At 48.6% G+C, this 23,272-nt stretch overlaps 1 protein-coding gene across 2 annotated transcripts in view; it reads right to left on the minus strand.

Moving 5' to 3' along the window:
* The window catches only part of PACSIN2 (protein kinase C and casein kinase substrate in neurons 2), a 146,256-nt gene extending 123,230 nt beyond the window's left edge, over positions 1-23,026 (minus strand). Inside the window, exon 1 of one of the 2 annotated variants that reach the window (XM_001171540.6) lies at positions 22,819-23,026. The gene's annotated coding sequence lies outside the window, so the exon portion shown is untranslated. The remainder of the gene's footprint in view (positions 1-22,818) is intronic. The other variant, XM_054676167.2, reaches the window with a different exon arrangement.
* Positions 23,027-23,272: the final 246 nt, after the last annotated feature.

The raw sequence follows: 23,272 nt of genomic DNA on the forward strand, positions 1-23,272 counted from the left end.
AGACACACAGACAGCAAATAGGTTCAGGAAAAGAGAGTCACCACCCTTAATCACTAGGGAAATGCAAATTAAACCTACCAGAATGGCAAAAATTAAACAGACTACATGTACCAAGTGTTGGTGAGGATGTGGGGGAACTAGAACCCAGTGCTGGTGATGCGTGCAAAGCACTTTGGAAAAGTTTGGCAGTGTCTGGACATGTTAAACGTACACCCACCAAAGCACCTAGCCATTCCACTCTAGGTATTTACCCCAGGGAAGTGGAAGCAGATGTTGGCCAAGTGCAGTGGTTCACACCTGTAATCCCAACACTTTAGAAGACTGAGGCAGGAGGATCATTTGAGCCCAGGAGTTCAAGATCAGTCTTGGCAACATAGGGAGACTCTGTCTCCATTAAATTTTTGATAAAAAGAAAGCAGATGTCCCCACAGAGACTGGCACACAAATGTTGATAGCACCTTATTTTTCTGTAACATCTTTTCACAACATAGCATCTTCATTTGTGATTACACCAAGTGGAAACAGCCCAAACGTCTGTCAATAGGTGAATGAACAAATTGTAGCATGCCCATGCATTGGATTTTTTAAAAAATGAAACTAACTGATAAATGCTACAACAATCTCAAAGTAATTTTACTGAGTGAAAGAAGCCAGACTAAAAATAACACATACTGTAAAAAGAATATATACTGGCCGGAAGTGGTGGCTCACACCTGTAATCCTAGCACTCTGGGAGGCTGAGGCGGGCGGATTGCCCGAGCTCAGGAGTTTGAGACCAGCCTGGGCAACACAGTGAAGCCCCGTCTCTACTAAAAATACAAAAAAATTGGCCGGGCATGGCAGCATGCACTTATAGTCCCAGCTACTCCGGAGGCTGAAGCAGGAGAATCACTTCAACCCGGGAGGCGGAGGTTGCAGTGAGTCGAGATTGCACCACTGCACTCCAGCCTAGCAACAGAACAAGACTCCATCTCAAAAAAAAAAAAAAGGAAGAAGAAGAATACATAGAATACATACTGTATGATTCCATTTACATAAAATTTTAGAAAATGCAAATGATTCTACAGTGGCAAAGAGCAGAGCAGTGGTGGCCTGCAAGAGGTGGGGGCAGAGGGACCCCAAGTAGCAAGAGGAACCCTCAGAGGATGGACTTCTCACTATCTTCTTTGCAATGATGGCTTAACAGTGTATTCATATGCCAAAACTTATCGCCTGTTCATTATAACTCAATAAAACTGTTTCAAATTTGAAGGCAGAATAACATAAGACTGCTTACTTCTTATTTTGCCAAGTAAGAATATCCTTTAGAAACTACCAGCTCTTTCCATCAACATGGAAAGATAGGACATTTTAAAATGTAAAAGATACAATGGTCAAAATTTTATACAGAAAGAGTCCTTCCCAAGAAAGGGCAGCTGCTAACCTTACACACATGAAAACTGCATTGCCCTTATTTTTTCCACGTTGATGATAACACGATTGCAGACTGTCATCTTCTGAGACTGGCAGGAATGCCCCTGAAGGCCGACCAGAGCCGAAGGACACTCTCCGGGTTCATCTCCACGTCCGACCTGGCAGTTCCTCCTGGAAGGGTGGCACCAGGGACAGCCATGTGCGCTGTGGGACCCAGACATCACTTCCCTGCCCTCCCGCAAGTCAAGAAATCACAAGAAGAATGTGGCCCAAAAGGTTCCTGAAGCACTCCTATGCAGCTGAAGAAGGGAAGTGCCTTGTTTCCACAAGAGCTGCTCACCCCCAAGCCACAGTATCTGTGGTTTGCTGCTGGGACAAGTTCCATAAGTCAACATTAAAAACTCTTCAGTGGGATTCCTCCAGGCTAAAGTCCAGTGAGCTAAAGCGGAAATCAAATATGAGCTCTCAAGAAGACCACGATGTAGACTGGAATCCTTCTGATATTGCGCCAGAATGCTAACAAAAGCCAAGAGATGTCATCAGCAAAGCCCTAGAGGGAAACTTTGGGTAAAATGACAGTGCAGTGCGCTCCTGCTCAAGTGTGGCTGGTTTGGTGGTAAGAAGGGCTGAGCAGGGGGACAGGCCTGCTCTTAACCCCACCTCCCCATGCAACTGGGGCTCCAGGCATGGTCCCAAGCCCCATGTGTCAGATAGGGAGGGACAACCCCAAACACACCCAGAAAATAAGCATGAACTTTACCATTCAAGAAACCAGGCACACACATGAATCCAGAGCCGTGTCCTGCGCCACAAAGACCCTCGGGCGTGCTTATGGGGACACCCCAGCCTGCACACCCAAGCTCTGTCCACACATACCCTGCCCATGGCCACCATTCAGCCACCTTTGGCTGGAGGCACGTGCACACAGTGCACAGCCTACCCTCAGCAGGACACGCCAGGGAGGCGACCCATGCAGGCCATGTAAGGGGTCTGGGGGTTACTGGGGCAGGGAATTCCAGGGTCTCTGTCCCTGTGCATGGCCTAAAGGGAGAGGCACAAGTTTTAGGGAGATACCACTTCTTGATACCTCAGATTCCTCACCCTATAGGGACAGTCACACTGGAAAAAGGGCCCGGGGCAGGGGTCCCACATGCCCCACCTACGGGAATGCTGACATATGAAAGGTCTGGGGGCTGTGGGGAGCACCCTAGCATATCCACACCTAGAGCCACAGCCTCGCAGCCAGCGAATGCAGCTGCCTCTTCCCTGGCCCAGAGATCCTTCTCTCTTGTCAGCAATCCCCATCCCACCCCAAGCCCCAGTCTCTGTCTCACTGGACTTTACACCAGGACTCCCGCAACTGTGCCTTGCCTGTTTAGACTGGAAATTCCATTTAGGCTGCCTCCTGGACTCCCTCTCAGGACCCTGCTTCCAACAATCACATAGTCAAAGGGGACAATGTCCCCCCTCCCAGCCTCGGGGCTGCTCCGGGCCCCAACTGCCAGGAAGCAAGATTGGACACTGCAACGTTTAACTCGCATTGAGCTGAAGCAGCCGAGTTCTTCCTCTATAAAGTGAGCTGACTGCAGAGAAACTGCACCCTGGCATTCAGTCACGTTTCACAATAACTCCAGAGGAGGAGCTCTGCTTCTGACATGAAGTGTGGCAAGCCTTAGAAGGAAGCAGAGCTACAAAGTTATTCAATGCAAATATTTAAAGAACAGGCTGCTTTTGGTGCCAGGAGGACGGCAGCTTGCAAACCTCCAGTCACAATAAAGGTTCTGCTTGGTTGGGACTGAGTCAGGATGACAAATGTTGTTTCATTGCACCCTCCGTCCACTGAGGAGACAAGGTTTTTAAAGCAACTTTTCAGGAAGTTACTCTGTCCACTGGGCAGGACCTTAGCAGTCACAGCAAGAGAGCAAGTGTCTGGTGTGGAAAAACCAGAGTGTGTATACAACTACTCAGTCAAAAACTAAATGTGCATTTCCAATGTCATTCACGCGGCAATTATTTGGAAATAAGGATGGGATCATGCAATTTTGCCAACAGTAAATATACAGATTTGGTAACTTCAAGTGCCTATAATGTCCACCAGACAGAGGCCTTAAAGCACATTCCACCCATGTTTTCCTCCTTGAGAAAGGCAATTTGATTGTTAAAAGAAACAGTGGCCAGGCACAGTGACCCACACCTGTAATCCTAGCGCTCTGGGAAGCCGGGACAGGAGGATCACTTGAAGCCAGGAGTTCAAGCCCAGCCTGGGCAACACAGTGAGACCTGCCCCCTTCCCCAGTCTCCAGAAAAATTTAAAAATTAGCCAGGTATTGGCTGGGCACGGTGGCTCACGCCTGTAATCCCAGCACTTTGGGAGGCCGAAGTGGGTGGATCACAAGGTCAGGAGATCAAGACCATCCTGGCTAACACGGTGAAACCTCATTTCTACTAAAAATACAAAAAATTAGCTGGGCGTGGTGGTGGGCGCCTGTAGTCCCAGCTACTTGGGAGGCTGAGGTAGGAGAATGGCTTGAACCTGGGAAGCGGAGCTTGCAATGAGCCGAGATCGCACCACTGCACTCCAGGCTGGGCGACAGAGCGAGACTCTGTCTCAAAAAAAATAATAATAAAATTAGCCAGGTATGACACTGGGCGCGGTGGCTCACGCCTGTAATCCTAGCACTTTGGGAGGCCAAGATGGGTGGATCACAAGGTCAGGAATTCAAGACCAGCCTGGCCAAGATGCTGAAACCCCATCACTACTAAAAATACAAAAATTAGCTGGGCATGGTGGCACACGCCCGTAATCCCAGCTACTGGGAAGGCTGAGGCAGGAGAATTGCCTGAACCCAGGCAGCAAAGGTTGCAGTGAGCCAAGATCGAGCCACTGCACTCCAGCCTGGGTGACAGAGCAAGACTCTGCCTCAAAAAAAAAAAAAAAATTGGCCAGGTATGATGGCACACACTTGTAATTTGGGAAGGTGAGGTGAGAGGATCATTAAGCCCTGGAGTTGGAGGCTGCAGTGGGCCACAATCACACCACTACACTCCAGCCTGGGTGACAGAGTGAGGCCCTGTCTCAATCAGGGGGAAAAAAAGCAGAGAATAGAGACGGTCCAGGCCAAAATGGACACACTGAATTTTTTGTTGGTATTTCTGATGGTGTCCTCAGGCCTGGCTTACTGAGTTCTACAGCCTCAAGCTGCATGCTGATCGAAACCACACATCACATTCCTAGGTATGAGGCCTAGGCCCAGCTTTCTCACTTGCAAAACAAAGTTGACATGAGAATAAGTGTAATCACGCAAGGAAAAATAGGACACCTGGCACAAAATGAGCCTCAATAAACATTAAATTTTTAAAAAATAATTCTGATAACGATTGTGAAGTCAGAAACCAGTTCAGGGAAGTGAAGGCTAGAAGGGGGCTGGGAGGTTTGGCAACAAGCAGAGCCCTGGCAGGAGGGGATGAGGCTTGGACCCTCCCGTCCACTGAGGCTGGCCTTCCCTCTACACCAGGCTGGGGGTGTTTAATCACGCTCTGCCTCCTCTGACCAGAATGTAAGATCATGGACTACGTTGTTCCTGTTGTAACTCCAGTGCCTAGAACCGTGCCTAGCACATGGCAGGCATTCAAAAATTTGCTGAATACATAAATGGGGATTTGGCCAGGCACAGTGGCTCACGCCTGTTATCCCAGGACTTTGGGAGGCAGAGGCGGGCGGATCACAAGGTCAGGAGATTGAGACAATCCTGGCTAACATGGTAAAACCCTGTCTCTACTAAAAATAGAAAAAATTAGCCAGGCGTGGTGGCAGGCGCCTGTAGTCCCAGCTACCTGGGAGGCTGAGGCAGGAGAATCGCTTGAACCCGGGAGGCAGAGGTTGCAGTGAGCTGAGATGGCGCCACTGCACTCCAGCCTGGGCGACAGCGAGACTCCGTCTCAAAAAAAAAAAAAATAAATAATAAATAAATAAATAAAAATGAATGGGGATTTATGAATACATTGAATTGCATGCAAAAATGTCTGAGTCCATTTCTAGGGGGAAAGAATCTATTTGCATGAAATTCTCATGTAAATATAAGATCCAAATACAGGTCAACAAAAATTAGCCAGGCATGGTGGCGCATGCCTGTGGTCCCAGCTATTACTTCACTCGGGAGGCAGAGTGAGGCAGGAGAATCATCTGAACCTGTGAGGTGGAAGATGCAGTGAGCTGAGATCACACCACTGCACCCCAGCCTGGGCGACAGGGCAAGACTCTGTCTCAAAAAACAAACAAACAAAAATACAAGTGAAGAAACATTGCTGAGTTCCACCCATGTGTCTCAGAACACCAATGACCACCGTTAGGTGAGCAAGGCAGTAAAATTACAGAGCAAAATCTAACAGGCCAGAGCTTTCCTGGAAAAGAGGTTTCTCAGGAGCCAGCCCCAAACATATCCAAGGGCAGTTACCAGCCTTTAAGTCTGAGGTTTGGATTTGAGAATTAACTTTGAAACTAGAGCCAACCCCAGGTTAAGGAGGGAGCAGAAGGAAATACAGGAAGTTGATGAATAAAAACAGAAAGTCTTTGGTACCATGAGAGTGAGACACATCAATGCTCCCAGAGAACCTGGGGACCCAGCAAAATTCCTTCAGGGACCGTGGATATAGGAACCTTCTTTGCTGCTGCAGGGATTTCAGATATTCTCCCAGTCTGAACCTGGTTTGGATTCTGGGCTCCCAACCTTGCTTCCAGTTTATAACTCAACCCAGCCACACTGGCCTCCATCTCCCCAACATGCCCTGACGCATGACTCGCACAGATGCCAGACAGACAGAAGGGCAGACACCAAAACACAGAGCAAGAAAAGGGCAACAATAAACTTTTTCTGAACTTAAGCCTTTTAAAGATCAATAAGGTTGCTAGATCCCTAAATAATAGTATTTTTCACATTCAATGATTTAGAAACTCCAGATGACAAAAGGCTACTGTAAATTCAAGTTTTAAAGTAAACTGGTATTTTGTTAATCATAATCACAGCATCATTTATATATAGTAATGATACAAACAGGAGGCAGAAGGGCAGGGTCCCTGGTGAGAGCCCCACCCTCAAGCCTGGACCCAAGGCCCTAAATGAGAACAAGCATTCCTGTTTTCGCACCCAAATGTTGCCTTTCAGCCCACCATGTCCCCCATCATCCTGTGCCCATATAAAACCCCAAACCCCAGACTCCAGGAGCAGAAGAGTGGCAGAGGAGAGAAGAGAGGAAGTCGAGAGGAGTTGAGCTGGGGGCAGTTGAAGAGGAGATCGGCTGCAGAATGGCCAAACTCCAGGAAAAGATCACCTTCCCACTCCATCCCATCTCCAGCTCCCCATCCTGCTGAGAGCCACCTCCATCACTCAATAAAATCCCGCATTCACCATCCTTCAAGTCCATGTGACCTGATTCTTCCTTGACGCCAGATAATTCGGGATGCTGAACCCAAAAAGGCTGTCACACTGACTCTTAAGCTGTTTAACACTTAAGCCGTCCTCAGACAGGAGGGCTAAAAGAGCATTGTAACAACCCTAGACACTGCTGTGGGGCCGGAGCCCAAAAGTGCTCGCCTCGGCCCCTGTACTTGCTCACCTGCATGCTCCCCCTCCTGTAAGTGGTTTAAGCAAACCAGCCACACCCCTGTCCCAAGTACCTCGAAGGGGTCCAGGGAACTCTCCCATTTCAGTAACATATAAATGTCTAATGTGTGTGTGTATGTGTGTGTATGGAGGCATTAAAAAATCTGTCTACAGGCCAGGCGTGGTGGCTCATGCCTCTAATCCCAGCACTTTGGGAGGCCAAGGCCAGTGGATTACCTGAGGTTGGGAATTCAAGACCAGCCTGACCAAGATGGAGAAACCCTGTCTCTACTAAAAACACAAAATTAGCCCAGCGTGGTGGTACATGCCTGTAATCCCAGCTACTCGGGAGGCTGAAGAAGAGAATCGCTTGAACCCGGGACGCAGAGGTTGCCGTGAGACAAGATCATGCCATTGCACTCCAGCCTGGGCAACAAGAATGAAACTCCATCTCAAAAAAAAAAAAAAATGCTGTCTACAGACTATGCCTGGTGGGCACAGGACTGATGGAGCAGTCCCCTGGCAGTCACTCCCTAACTTGCTGGGGAGACAGGGCCACTGTGGGGGACCACCAGTGCTTTGAAGAGAGAACCCTGAGACAGACCCAGATCTGAAGATATATTAAGCTTCTCTGAGCCTATTTCCTCAACTGTAAAGTGGGAATCAAAGAGTCCCAAGGCAAGATGGTTGGCAGGCTCAGAGGCACCGATGGCTGTGCTACAATGGAGTTCTCTAAGGGCAATGCCATCACAAGTGCAGGGCACACATTCATGCATCCCATCTGCACAACAATCCTATCATGATCCCCATTTCAAAGGTGAGGTAGGTATCACAACCAATCTCAGAGCTGGGATTCAAGCCCAGGCAATCTGGTTGCGGAGCTCCTTACTAATAACAGCTCACTGCGGGCACTTGTAGCCCCAACGGAGGGGGCCGGCCCAAGACCAAAACATGCCAGAGGCTTCTCCCTGAACCTGTGCTCCAGACAGAGGCCCTCCTATGGGGAAAAGCAACCCGGGTTCCAGGTCAGGACCCCAAAAGCCAGCCATCCTGGACAGCAGGATGCACAGGGAGTGGGTAGCAGGGCTTTGCAGCCTTCGTGGGGACTGGTAATTTGCCAACTCTACCCCAAGGAGAGAACTCCCCTCTCCCACCTGGTAACCCCACGAGTTCCCAATGGACTGAGTTTGTCTCCACCTCCACCAATCACACTGCTAACATGAGGCTTCTGGAGGGTTTGGAGGATTGGAGGTTTCTCTCCCTACTCACCTCTTTACTTACTAGTAAGAGCTCATGTTATGTTAAACTATTTCTAAATTTCGTGAACCTGCAAGTTCCTAGTAGAGGCAGCAGAGAGAAAAGCATGGGTCCAAAATAGCAATTCTGGAAATGAGCGTACACCCAAAAAACTTTAAGGAAGGTGACTTGTCTGAGCTATAAGGGGAGGTGATGAGTCAGCCCCAACTTCAGACTCACATTTGCAAGACTAAGAAGAAAAGAAATAAATCCAAAAGGAAATACAAGAAGCATTAAATAAAATAACAAAGGATAAAACTGGAATTGATTATATCCTTTCACTCAGTCTTCATAAAAGGAGACATACTGTGTGGCACTGCCGTGATCCAATCACATTGACTTTCTTCCCATGGCTTACAGGTGGTCAGGAGTACCCCTCTGGAGTACTGGAAGGCCCCGCTTTTGCGGGACTCTCAGGCAAGGCCCAGCTCTGGGCCCCAACAAGCACTCCAGGCCTAAAAAGCAGAAGGCACTTGAAGGGAGAGCACAAGCAGCCCTTGGGCCCTGTCCGACCTCAAATAAAACTTAGGCCAAGGGCTGCTAAGGAATCACGTCTTGTGTTACCAAAAATCCAGTCTCGAAATAAATCAGCCCTATCAGTGCATGCCATGCCATGCCATACCACCCACCCAAGTCTAGGGCAGCTGAGCAGGGATTTCTCAGGGAAATAAAATGGGAAGCTCCAAACGACAAAGGGGAGCTAAGAGCATATGGCTCTGGGCTTGGGAGTAACCGCCAGCTTAGCTGAAAAGCTCTAAGGATGACCAGAGGCTTCCATGAAGCCCCTGCCAGAACCTTCACCACACACACAACCAACAGCTCAGCCAGTTGCCAAGGCAACAGCAACCTAGACATGTTTAGGCATCTGTAGAAACCAGGGCAAAGTACAATTTCCACACTTGTGATAAAAATGCAGCCCCCAAAGCATCAAGCAAAGCATCACTCTAAAATTTTGTTTTACTGACAGAAGCAGCAGGACTGGGAGGGGAAGCAGGAAGCTGGGCAGCGCCTGGCAGAGCCAGTGCAGTCAGACGAGCCCTGAAGTGTGGGCACAAAAACCTGCCTGTGCTTGGGAAGCAAGACACTTGTATGCCTGTGCTATTTGTGACTGTTTCCTCTTATGTCTACCTTCCTGTGTAGTCAAGTCTCTTCATTTTGTTGTGAACATCAGCTTTTCTTAGCTGGGATAAGAGGAACCAAGAAAAGTAAGCTTTTGCCCACAGTAAGGCAAGAGAACTAAAAGGGAAACAGCCCCTGGGGGAAGAGGGTAGACATGGTGGAGGCATCGCAGGAATTCTAGGGAGGGGACCCAGGGGTAAGCACTAAGGTCGGCTGGCCCGACCACTGCTCCCCACCTGGAGCCCCTCTCTGTCCCTGCTAAGCACCTTGTCCTTTGCAGACCCTGGCAAATGAGCCACCAGGAAAACAGGACACCGCTCAGTCTGAGAGTGAATACCTAAAGGACAGTGGAGGGTAGGAAAGTCAGTCCATGGGAACATGGTGACAAGTTCCACAGCAGACCAGAACAGAAAAACAAACAAGCAAACAAGGCGAGCAAGCACCAGTGCTATAAACTTCCCAGGTTCCCTTTGAGATGCTTGTCTCTGGAGATGAACAGAGCCAGGAACCCCCATGAGAGCAGCATCTAGAAGCTAGAGATGAACTCTAAAGGACCACACGACCCCCAGGCTGCCTGGCAGAAAGAACCCTGCAGAGTCTTTCCAATATGCATCCCTTAAGTGAGGAAAAGAAAGCTAGAGAAGGTCTGTGAGATACCTACCGCGATGGCTGAGCTGATGCAGGAATGTGGCCATAAGCACTCACAACCTTGGGAACGTGGAACATTAGCTCCAAGGATTAATCATCAAGTAGTAAGGATTTTCTAAAACAGCGTTCCTTGCTCATCAAAGTAAGGCAACCAATTCAAGTAAAATGATATCCAGAAACTTAGGAAGGAAATGTGACTCATTTAAGAAACCCTCACAGAACTTTCTTATCTCACAGATACTTGGAAGTTCTAAAGGCCAAGGCAGGCACTTTAAAGAGAAAGAATCCCCATTTTTTCACCCAAAATATCAGAAAAATACACTTACAAGCAGCAAGACAGGCTTTCAAAACACTCTTAAGGTGTTCATACCCTTTAATACAAGATTTCTATTCTCGGGAATTTATCCCCAGGAACTAATTACACAGATGAAAAAGGATGAAATTATAAACTGCAAATTCATCTACATTAGCAAAAAAGTGGAAATAACCTAAAATGCCCAGCACTAGGGAATGTTTTAATCTCATTACGTCAACAGGATAATATAACCATTAATAATCTTTTTGAAGATGAAGGTAAAACATGGAAAATACTTGAGAAAATATTTAAGTGAATCTGAATAATACAATTATAACAATGTCAGTTATTGAAAAGGAAACAGTGAGGTCAGTTCAAGCTCCAGATCTCTCCCATCTACAAACTGGATGGCCTTGAACTAGGCACCTGATCTCACTACCTACAGCTTCCTCACATTCAAACTAACAACCTCGAAGTGTTGCCTTGAGGCAGGACAGAGACAACGTACCTCTCTTGCCTCTTCTGAAGCTTGGTACAAAGTTGGCAGGGAATAGGTTACTTGATCAAGATACACAAAAACTGCTTTGTGCGTGGAAGGTAAACTACAAAGGGAGTTTTTTACTCAGAACATTGTTTTCTATGTTGAACCTTCAATTTTTAAAAGATTTAAAGAAAGCAAAAAAGAAGTCATTTGACACAAAAGTGATGATTATCCCAAGCATAAAAACAAATATCGGCTGGGCGCGGTGGCTCACGCCTGTAATCCCAGCACTTCGGGAGGCCAAGGCAGGCGGATCACGTCAGGAGATAGAGACCATCCTGACTAACACGGTGAAACCCCGTCTCTACTAAAAATACAAAAAATTAGCCGGGCGTGGTGGCGGGCACCTGTAGTCCCAGCTACTTGGGAGGCTGAGGCAGGAGAATGGTGTGAACCCAGGAGGCGGAGCTTGCAGTGAGCCAAGATCGCGCCATTGCACTCCAGCCTGGGCGACAGAGCAAGACTCCGTCTCAAAATAAAAAAACAACACAAATATCTGCTCTAATATACCTGAGCAAATGCTCTTATGTGATATCACAACGTTGACAAAATGTGAAGACCTTTCGCAATTTTACAAAGTGCAGTGCTCTACAGAAACACAATTTCTTCTCCCTTGTCTACCTGCTCTTTAACAGCATAAGATGCCTTTCAAAATGCATCTGCCGAAGATGAGGCACTCCCAAGCCGGGGCCTCTGGAATCTTCCTCCTGTCCCACGTGGGATGCATCATGGGGTGGGTGTACCAGCGAGTCACCCACGGCCTTGACCGCACCCCAGCAGCTCTCCCTTTTGTGCCCTTATCTCCCTGCTGTGTAAATGGTTGTAAACTTTCAGATTATTGAAACCAAGTTAGTTACAGACATAGATCCCGTCTTAAGCAAAGGACACACATAATCTCCCTCATGTCTATGTTTCTCAGAGGTGGGGGAGAAAGATTAATTATCTTTTAAAGATGTTCACATCTGAGAGTGATTCACAACTTACTTATTCCAGCCAGCCAGAGGAGGTGAAATGAGTGTGGGCTTCGGTAGGCAGAGCACCAGCTCTGATGGTGACCCTCTGAAGGCCACTGAATCTCTCTGAGCTTAGGTTTACTGATGGATCAAGTGGAGAGAACACTATCTGGTTGCAAGAATTAAATGGGCAGGAATGTAAAGCTTCTTGAATGGTCCCTCAGAAACTTCAGAACACGGGGGCCTGTGCAGACAGCCCCTCACCACTGACTCTGCACCCCCCCACGCACATCCTCCTAGGTGGCACATGCCCAGTCTCCTTATCTGATGACACATTTGCAGGAGCAAAGGTCGCAATTGCTTAATTAAAGCATCACCACGTGCGAGCTAAGTGGCGAGCAGGCAGCCAGCTCCAGCCAATCAGACAGCTACAGAACCCACTAATAGCGGGCTTGGAGGTCTGTACAGGGAGCACTGCCTGCTCTGTGGTTCCTCTGAAGACCACAATTCATGATCTTGGCACGCTCAGTTGGCGACAACATAATTTAATATAATGAAAGACAAATGCAGTTTAAAATATGAAAATGTTCACAAACTACAGTTTGGGTATCACTTTACATTAAGAAGATTTCATTTCATTCAATAGGAAACTTCAAAATACACAGTTGATCCTATCTAAAGACCACCCTGCAGGTCCAGGCAGAGGCCCCGTCACAGGCCTCCCTGGGCGCTCTGGGCTTGGGCTCAGAGGCCCATATGGGGTCCTGGCAGGTGGCCTCAGGCAAAACCACTGACCCCTTTAGCTCTGACTCTCTTTCTCCTCTAAACGATGAAAAGGGAAACAAATCAACAAGGCTGTCCTGAAAACAAAATGAGGGCTATGGAAAGCTTCTTGGTAAAATGCAAATGCCTAGACAACCAAGCTCTTTTTATTTATACTTATTTTAATTACAAAGTTATTACTTAAACATTAATCTAAAAGTAAAAGGGCAATGGTACTGTGTGGAAAACAAGGAGAAACTTCCTATAATTCTAAAGCCTTAACTATCACTGCTGCATGTTATCTTAATACAATTTCACACAGGTGAGCAGTGCTCACACCTTTATCATTTGCTTTCTAAGTCCTATTTCCCATCACCTAGGGATAAGCTATCATTACCAGTACTCCCTTCCAATCCTGAGTCACTACGTGTAGTCAAGCAACATCCCTTCACCCCAGGGCCAGGCTTTCTAGAATCCATCACATTAAACTCAGGCAGAGAATAACCAACCCAGAAGAGAGCAAGGCCTCTCTGCATGGCAAGGCTGCCCTCAAAACCCAGGGAGGATATGACCATCATCAGGCCCTTACCCCAACAAAAGGGCCAGGTGCCAACAGCAGCTTACAAAAGGTGGTGGGGAGAAAGACAGGCCCTGTAAGTGCCAGGATATGAGGGGAGTCCATGCAGGGCCAGGGCAGGAGGCCTCACCCACACCAATGACCTGTGACTACACCCGTGACCCCGAGTCACCAAGGAAAGGTCCAAAAAGTTCTGGAAGGATTTTTAAATAGAACTGGATAAAATCACTTTGGGCACTTTAAAGGTATAGTTTGCTGGCAAATTCACTTACGTAGAGTGATAGGAGAGTGACTGAATGAGCACTGTGACCAGGCACACATGCTGGGCTCCTGGGGTCCATCACCTCATGCTGCCCCGCCAAAATCCTATGAGGAAGGGCTCTCAGTATCCTGGTGCAAAGGACTGCATGTATGGATCCCCTCAAAATTCATATGTTGAAATTCTACCCCTCAGTTTGATGGCATTAGGAAGTAGGGCCTTTGGAAGCTAATTAGGCAGGGCCCTCATGAATAGGACTAGTGTCCTTACAATTTTTTTTTTTTTAGTTTTTGTTGAGATAGGGTCTCACTATGTTACCCAGGCTGGCCATGAACTCCTGGCATCAAGTGATCCTCCTGCCTCAGCCTCCAAAAGTGTTGAGATTACAGGCATAAGCCACTGCACTCAGCCACTCGTGCCTTTATAAAAAGTACCTGAGAGCTCTCTCGCCTTCTTTCTGCCATGTGAAGCTATAAGAAGTCAGCAATCCGCAACACGAAAAAGGACCCTCCTCAGAACCCAACCATGCTGGTACCCTGATCTCAGACTTGCAGCCTACAGAACTGTAAGAAGGAAATTTCTGTTGTTTACAAGCCACCGCATCTTTGTTATAGCAGCCCCAACTGACTAAGACACTCAAGTTTTGGAGACATTGAAGCATTTGGCCAAAAGCCGCACAGTCACCTAGTGATGGAGCTCGAACCCACACCCAAGGGCTGTATGACTCCAAAACCATGTTCCTAACCTCCAAAACCTTATTGCAAAATTACCTTTCTTCTGCAGGAACTAACAGTGAAAGTGACATATTAACCTCAAGGATCTGTAAGCATAAACCATATGGAAAGAGAAACAGCCAGGCACGGTGGCTCATGCCTGAAATCCCAGCACTTTGGGAGGCAGAGGCAGGCGGGCCATTTGAGGTCAGGAGTTTGAGACCAGCCTGGCCAACATGGTAAAACCCCATCTCTACCAAAAATACAAAAATTAGCCCGGCATGATGGCGCATGCCTATAATCCCAGCTACTTGGGAGGCTGAGGCAGGAGACTCACTGGAACCTGGGAGGTGGAGGTTGCAGTGAGCCGAAATCGCACCATTGTACTCCAGCCTGGGCGACAAGAGCAAAATTCCGTCTCAAAAAAGAAAAAAGAAAGAGAAGCAGAACCCACACAGCTACTGCATTCTCAACCAAACACGTAAATGCAGGTTAAGAGAATGAGTCAAGGCTGAGGCCATTCCCACTCGAAAAGCCCTTCTCATTAGAGTGGAGCCACTGCTTCCTAGGAACACAGATGGCAATCCTTGAGACTCCCAGAGACAGAGGTGACCTTTGTGAAATTGAGTCACCTGAATCACCCCTCCCCCATCTGCATCCCTGACTTCTCAACTGACATCTTGCTTCTCTGAAGATCTTCATCCCAGTATTTTAAATACCCAGAAACTGCTCCCCAGTGAACTGTCCTCCAGGAGAATATAAGGCAGGTCATAACCTGGAGCCTTCCCTGCCCCTAGCAGCCCCTCTCACACACACCCCTTGTTCTTTTTTTTTTTTTTTTTTTTTTTTTTGAGACAGTCTCGCTCTGTCACCCAGGCTGGAATGAAGTGGCACTATCTTGGCTCACTGCAATCTCTGCCCCCAGGTTCAAGCGATTCTCCTGCCTCAGCCTCCCGAGTACCTGGGTTCATAGTCAAACCACCACGCCCAGCTAATTTTTGTACTTTTAGTAGAGACAGGGTTTTGCTATGTTGGCCAGGCTGGTCTCAAACTCCTGGCCTCAAGTGATCCGCCCACCTCAGCTTCCCAAAGTGTTGGGATTACAGGCGTGAGCCCTCTCTCCCAGCCACTCCTTGTTCTTCAGAGCTCTGTAGCTCTGCCCAGAATGGTCCTTCACGTCAGCCCCACCTGGAGAGCACCTGTGGCTCTGGCACAATCCCTCCCAAGTCACTTCCCTGAAGGTCAGCTCTCTGCAGTGTCCTGAGGACAGTCAGACCCGCCCTCCTCTGTCGTGCAGTACTTTGTACACACTACTATCTGGTACCGCCACAATGAAACGAGAAGTTTCCAGGCCTGCTGCCTATACTGAGCTGCCTTTACAGAGCAGCCATCATCTTTATCTCAGGATTCCAGAGCTGCAGGCAGAGCCAGGGGCACCAGACATGCAGTGGCCAGGGGCACCAGACATGCAGTGGCCAGGACCACTCCCTCTGACCCACCCTGCCTGTTGCCTTCCACCCACAGATGCTCCCTCCACATGAGCCACTGAGATATCCTCCAAACACTCTCAGTCCAGGGAGTGAAATGAAAATAAAAAGCAGGTACTTCCATGGGCAGCTTAATGGAGTGCCCCAGCTGGCTGCAACTCTATCAATAGTCACATCACATATGACATAACAGGAAGACAGGTGGATTCTCCACACACACTCCACATTGAGTGATGCCTGCTGTGTGCAGTACTATCAGCTTCCATGTCTGAGTATTCAAAACAGCTTTCAGAAATACATCAGAAGTATTCTTTTAAAAAATAAAAAACATCTTTATTATGATTATTTTCATCAGAAATAAGCCACCTAACATCTGTGAGGCTCTAAAATTCAGTGGTCTTCTTTTTTTTTTTGAGACAGAGTCTCACTCTGTCACCCAGGCTGGAGTGCAGTGGCACAATCTCGGCTCACTGCAACCTCCGCCTCCTGGGTTCAAGCCATTCGCCTGCCTCAGCCTCCCCAGTAGCTGGGATTACAGGCACGCACCACCATGACCAGCTAGTTTTTGTATTTTTAGTAGAGATGGGGTTTCACCATATTGGCCAGGCTGGTCTCAAACTCCTGACCTTGTGATCTGCCCACCTCGGCTTCCCAAAGTGCTGGAATTACAGGCGTGAGCCACCACGCCCGGCCTAAGTTCAGTGTTCTTTTACATATATGAGCTCTTTATATAGCTGAGAATGTGTACTCTTTCAATAAACCAAAAAAATTAGTCCATAAAATGTTAGGAATCTAGCCAGAAGGCCACAAGCAGCCACTGTTGGACAGTCCTGGCCACTGGCACAATCCACACCCAACTTTCAAACCCACCCAGCGGCTCTGGGCCCAGGGAGGGGCCTCCTAGACTGCAGAAAGCATCTCATCTGTGAGGACATACTTGGATAGGACAAGTCAGACATTTGGAATTTTTACTTAACATTTATTTCACAACTTTCTCAAGTGCTAAGCAACTGAGAAGTAGTCATTTTAATGTACTCTTTCATCAATAAGCATTAAATAAGTCTGCTCAAAACACTCAAGCCCTACAAACTGTCCCTATGAAAAATGTGGCAAGAAAAAATAACAAAAACAAATAAGTAGCCTTTTCGTATACAGAAAGGTGTTTAGTGATCCAAATTCAGAGAGAAAAACAGTCCTTTCCGGCAGATGAACAAATAGTTTCCTCTACGAGTGACACATTCTGGGATATTTGAACTGCCAAACATAACTCATAATGACAACCACCAAGGAAGCAAAACCTAATGGAAAAGCCCCAGGATGGCAACCAGGAGCCCCAGTTCTGGTCCCAGGACGGCCTCTGGCTGTTTGCTCCATCAACGTGCTGACCAAGCCTGGCCCACTTTCTTCATCACAGGAAGGAATATCTATTGCCACCTGTACCACTCAGAAATGTTTTGAGGACAAAAGAATGAGAGGTGAAAGTGCTTTGGAATGTGCATCTTCTATAAATACAAGTCATCATTATTATTAGCTCAAAGATGACCAGGAAAATAGGATTACAGAATATCACAGGTGGGAGGGAGCTTAGAGATGGAATAATCCAGTTCTTAATCTGGGTCCACGCCTATGAAGCTGTCCCCCTTCGTGGGAAGGGGTCACAGTTGCTATCAGATTTGCAAAAGGTGAAGGTCCTCTAAGTCCTTCATTTTACAAATATGAAAACTGAGACCTGGAGTTCTGTGCTGATTGTCCCAGACCTCAGGGTTGGTCAGGGAAAGGCTGGACAAGAGCCCAAGGCTCCTAGTCTCCATCCACGCTCCTCCCCCTCTGTCATCTCATATTCTTGGGAGGAAAAATAATCATATAAATTTTATCTGGCCACAGAATATGTACTATAAACCACCACACATGCACTTTCCAAAGGTACAGCAAAATCTCTAGCCTTATTTATCATTTTTAAGGCTTCTTGCGAGGTCTTTGAAAGTTGAGACATCATTTTATTTTTTCTAATTTTTTTTTTTTTTTTTGAGACAGAGTCTTGCTCTGTCACCCAAGGCTGGAGTGCAGTGGCACAATCTCGGCTCACTGCAGCCTCTGCCTCCCAGGTTCTAGTGATTCTCCTGCCTCAGCCTCCCGAGTAGCTGGGATTATAGGCGCACGCCACCATACCCGACTAATTTTTGTATTTTTAGCAGAGATGGGGTTTCACCATGTTGGCCAAGCTGGTCTCGAACTCCTGACCTGAAGTGATCTGCTCCTTTACTTCCCATAGTGCTGGGATTACAGGTGTGAGCCACAGCGCCCAGCCCCATTTTATTATTTCTATATTCTCATCTCCGTCTAGTTCAGTGTCCAAAATCAAGAAACACGCAAATGATTTTTTTAGGATTGAAAATAGGCCGGGTGCGGTAGCTCACACCTGTAATCCTAGCACTTTGGGAACCCGAGATGGGAGGATCACTTGAGGCCAGGGGTTTGAGACCAGCCTGGCAAACATGGCGGAATCCCATCTCTGTTTAAAAATACATATATATATATATATATATATATTTTTTTTTTTTTTTAATTGAAAATAAAAAAGACCGGCCAGGCACGGTGGCTCACGCCTGTAATCCCAGCACTTTGGGAGGCAGAGGCGGGCAGATCACGAAGGTCAGGAGATCAAGACCACCCTGGCTAACATGGTGAAACCCCGTCTCTACTAAAAATACAAAACATTAGCCAAGTGTGGCGGCGGGCACCTGTAGTCCCAGCTACTTGGGAGGCTGAGGCAGGAGAATGGCATGAACCCGGGAGGCGGAGCCTGCAGTGAGCCAAGATCACGCCACAGTGAACTTCCAGCCTGGGCAACAAAGTGAGACTCCGTCTCAACAAAAAAAAAAAAAAAAAAAGACAAGAAAGGAAAAGAAAAAAGACCTTATTCTAGGAAACAAGAAAGACTCTATGGTGCTTTAAGTTTTATTAAGCAAACAGATGAACATGCATTTATGGGAATAAGCACAATTCAATAGGTAACTTAAGGAAAGGTGGTTTTTATTTGTTTTATGTGTGCTTTTCATCAAAATGTCAAAAATTGTGCTCTTTGGTGGCCACTGTCCCTCAAGTAGTTACCTTTGGAACTGCAGAGATACCAAAAAATGATGTATTGTGCAGAATAATTTGAGAATTCTTTGAAGCCTGTCTCCAGTCCACAGACAGAGCATACTCATCTGAACACTAAAATTCTGCAGAAATTCCTACAAAACTATCCCAAGAACCACCACTGGGACGCATCTGGAGTCTGTCTGGGGCAGGGACGAATGATACTTTCTGGTATGTGAGGGATCAGTGCCCTGGCCATAAGGAAAGACTCTACCTGTGGAATGCAAACTGCCTTCGTAACTAAGGCATTGCTGCACTGCCCTCAGGTATGCAGCTACCATTCCAAACAACCTAACAGGAAAAAAACTAAGCCAGCACTATTGCTCACATGAATGTGGTCATTAATCGCATAATCTACAGGGCGGCCTCCACAAAGCTGCCATTACAATCTGATGGCAGATAAAGCAGGCCCGAGTCAGCTGGGAGGTTCACATGAAGGTGGCCAGAGAGCATCTGGTAAATGCCACTGCGAACTCTAAACACAAGGTGCCATCACTATTATTAAAGAAACTTTTCGATCTGTTTGATATTCCACAACATCCGGAATCATCCACTGATAACCCCTTCAGAATCAGTAAGCCTGAGCATGACGCCCTTAACACAGCACAGACTTTCAAGGTATAGAAAAGAAACAAAAGGCAAGGACATCTGCGAGGCCGAGGCGGGCAGATCACTGGAGGTCAGGAGTTCCAGATCAGCCTGGCCAACACTGTGAAACCCCATCTCTATTAAAAATACAAAAACTAACCAGGCAAGGTGGCAGGCGCCTGTAATCCCAGCACTTTGGGAGGCTGAGGTGGGCAGATCACCTGAGGTCAGGAGTTCCAGATCAGCCTGGCCAACATGGTAAAACCCCATCTCTATTAAAAATACAAAAACTAGCCAGGCAAGGTGGCATGTGCCTGTAATCCCAGCATTTTGGGAGGCCGAGGCGGGTGGATCACAAGGTCAGGAAATCGAGACCATCCTGGCCAACACGGTGAAATCCCGTCTCTACTATAAATACAAAAATTAGCCAGGCGTGATGGTGGATGCCTGTAGTCCCAGTTACTCAGGAGGCTGAGGCAGGGGAATCACTTGAACCTGGGAGGCAGAGGTTACAGTGAGCTGAGATCGCACCACTGCCTCCAGCCCGGGCGACAGAGCGAGACTCTGTCTCAAAATAAATAAATAAATACATACATACATACATACATACATACAAAAACTAGCCAGGCAAGGTGGCAGGCGCCTGTAATCCCAGCTACTGAGGAGGCTGAGGCAGAGGAATCATTTGAACCTGGGCAGAGACTCTCTCTCAAAAAAAAAAAAAAAAAAAAAAAAGCAAGGACAAATGCCCCTCTGCTCCCACTCCAGAAATGCCTGGCCATCAGAGATGTGGATGGGTATCCAGGATTAGGGAAAAGTTCATGTTATCTCCCTGCAGAATGCTATGTTGGTGGAAATCCAGAACTTTTTTTAAATATATGCATACTTTTAGATTTATTTATTTTTAAACAGAGTCTCACTCTGTCACCCAGGCTAGAGTGCAGTGGTGTGATCTCAGTGCACTGCAACTTCCATCTCCCGGGTTCAAGCAATTATCATGCCACAGCCTCCCAAGTAGCTGAGACTGAGATTACACGTGTGCACCACTACGCCAGACTAATTTTTTTTTTTTTTTTTTGAAACAGGAGTTTTGCTCTTGTTGCCTAGGCTGGAGTGCAACGGCCGGATCTTGGCTCACCGCAACCTCCGCCTCCTGGGTTCAAGCAATTCTCCTTCCTCAGCCTCCCAAGTAGCTGGGATTACAGGTATGAGCACCACCACACCCAGCTAATTTTGTATTTTTAGTAGACATGGGGTTTCTCCATGTTGGTCAAGCTGGTCTCGAACTCCCGACCTCTGGTGATCCGCCCGCCTCGGCCTCCCAAAGTGCTGGGATTACAGGCGTGAGCCACCACGCCCGGCCTTAATTTTTGTATCTTTAGTAGAGACGGGGTTTCACCATGTTAGCCAGGCTGGTCTCTAAGTTCTGACCTCAGGTGATCTGCCCGCCTCGGCCTTCCAAAGTGCTGGGATCCCAGGCGTGAGCCACCCCGCCCAGCCTAGATTATTTAAATATCACATCACAACTTCATATACATTTGAGATTAAAAGTGATAAAGTTCCAAGTCCCAAAGCAGCACGAGCTAAGGATACCATTTCCATTCAAATGAGTTGTTATTCTTCTCCCAAAAAGTGGATAAAGAGTGCAGACCTAATCACCCATCTACTTCTCTGTGTTATGTTACTTTCCCAAGTAATAAATATCACCAGCCTAATGGCCACTTTCTTTAAAGCTTTAAGACTATTGTCAAAAGAAAAACACACCAATGTTTTTGATGTAGTGGCCTCATATCTCAACCAGCATAACTTCACCAAAGAGGCTACCAAACTCTAGAATTAAGTTTAAGTCCACACAAGTGAAAGTTTTCCAGGTGAATCAAGAGAGATCCAAGTTGCACTGGCACAGCTTCAATGTCTCCATGAGGAGGCTGCATGCAGGCAGGCTCATGAATCAAGTGGAACGACAACATCTTGGGCAAGAACAGGAGGGCTGGCATTCAACACTGCCCGCCTGGTCGGTTCCCTTGCCCTGGGCTCCAACCTGGCAATCCCAGGAGGGTTAAAACAGAACTTCAGCACACGGGAATAACCGCAGAGGAAGGCACCGAAAAGGAGGGAAGGAAGAAGGTGTGAGCTCACCATCTGCAGCGGAGGTTCAAACTCTTTGAGCTGGTTTCCTGATTTTCATCAAGACAGCCAGGCAGTATTTGGTAAACAGTGTACCAAGTAGCCCTGGAGACTCTGAGCAGCCTACCCCCTTAACCACAAAAACATCGGACAGGCGGAGGGAAAAAGAGAAGACAGGATCCAGGAATGGTGCACACACCCAGCCAAAGGCCACCTTCCCTCAGGCACCCAAGCCAAGAGTGGCATCCCCAGGTCCTGTTATACGTCAAAGGCTGCAGCCGTGTGGGCCCCAAAGCAGTAGCACAGCTTGCTCCCCTGACCAACCAACTCCTTCTGAAAAGAAAATCGACCTTCTCTGATGGAGCCGAAACCCAATGAATCAATGAAATTCAACAGCAGCAGCAATCACTACCTCTCCAATTGCGGACCTCTCAGGATGCCTGGCCAGGCTTGAAAGCCCTAGAGGAGTAAGGGAGTTCGGATTTCTGATTCAGTGAGTCTGGGGAAACTCCGAGGAGGGTCACAAGGGCAAATCTCCCCGGCCTCTCCTGCTTGGCCCCAGCCCTAGGACGTGCTGCGGTAAGGGCTTTGCTCCCCCCACCCTCCTCAGACACACACACACACACACACACACACACACACACACACACACACAGAGCTGGGACACGGAGGATGGGAAGGAAGGAAATGGAGGCCGCTCATCAAAGCGCCCCAAATCAGCGCACCCGCGTGTGTCCTGCGTCGCCCCCCAGGCCACCCCAGGACTAAGCCCTGCCCTCTCACCGGCGCGTCCCAGCCACGCCTCCCCTCCAGCGTTGCTCCGGCACCCTCGCCTAACCTCTGCACGTCTCGGATTCCCAGCTTTCTCCCAAATCGCGTCCCTCCAAAAGTCGCCCCAGCTCCCCCTTCTGCAGCTGTCTACACCTCCCCCACTCATTAGCAGCTCTTAACCCCCGACGGCCCTGCTCCTGCACTTCCCTCTCCAGCAGGCCCCGGACCCCGGAAAACTGCCCCGCTCCCACAGCGCCGCCCCCATGGGCCCCCGCCCCTTCCCCGAGCCGACCCCACTCGCCCTTGTCCTCCCCAAGATGTCTTCTCCAGGCGCCCCCCGGGCCCCGAGCACTCGCCCCCTCCCACAGAGACAGGAAGTTCCGCGCGGCCCGACCCGCTTCCCTCAGGGCGCGGAGCTCGGCGCGGCGGCCCTGACGGGGCGCGGGCCCGGCCGCGGACCAGCGCCCCCGCGTCCCGCCCGCGGCGCCCCAACCGTCGCGGCGACCCCTGACCTCGGCGGCCACTCACCTCCCAATCCGTCGCACACTCCGTTCAGGCTGCCACGGCGTCTCCAGACCCAGCTCCGGCCGGGCTCCCGCTCCCGCTTTTGCTCCGGCAGCACTGCCCAGCCCTGCCCAGACCCCTGCGGCCGCTTCTGCCGCCAGCCGCGACCGCACCGCCCTCGCCGCTCCCGCTGGGCTCTGTCCATTGGCTACCGGACACCGAGCCCCGCCCCACAGCCTCCCCGGCGCCCCCGATTGGGCCAGATGAGTAGAGAGGCGGCTCACCCCGCGTGAGGACGAGGGAAAGCCCCAGGACGCGCATTGGTGACTTCTCCTGTCAATCAAACGGGGAGTGCCTATTTAATGGGCTGCGAGGGTGGCGCAGATTACTCTCCCAAAGCCGCTCGCTGGTGGTGGTCCTTGAGACGCGCTTCCCGGCGCTGGAGTTTTGCGGTTTCGTCGGCATCCAGGGGTAAGAG

This window comes from Pan troglodytes, chromosome 23, assembly GCF_028858775.2.
Source record: "Pan troglodytes isolate AG18354 chromosome 23, NHGRI_mPanTro3-v2.0_pri, whole genome shotgun sequence".
Taxonomy (NCBI): Eukaryota; Metazoa; Chordata; class Mammalia; order Primates; family Hominidae; genus Pan; species Pan troglodytes.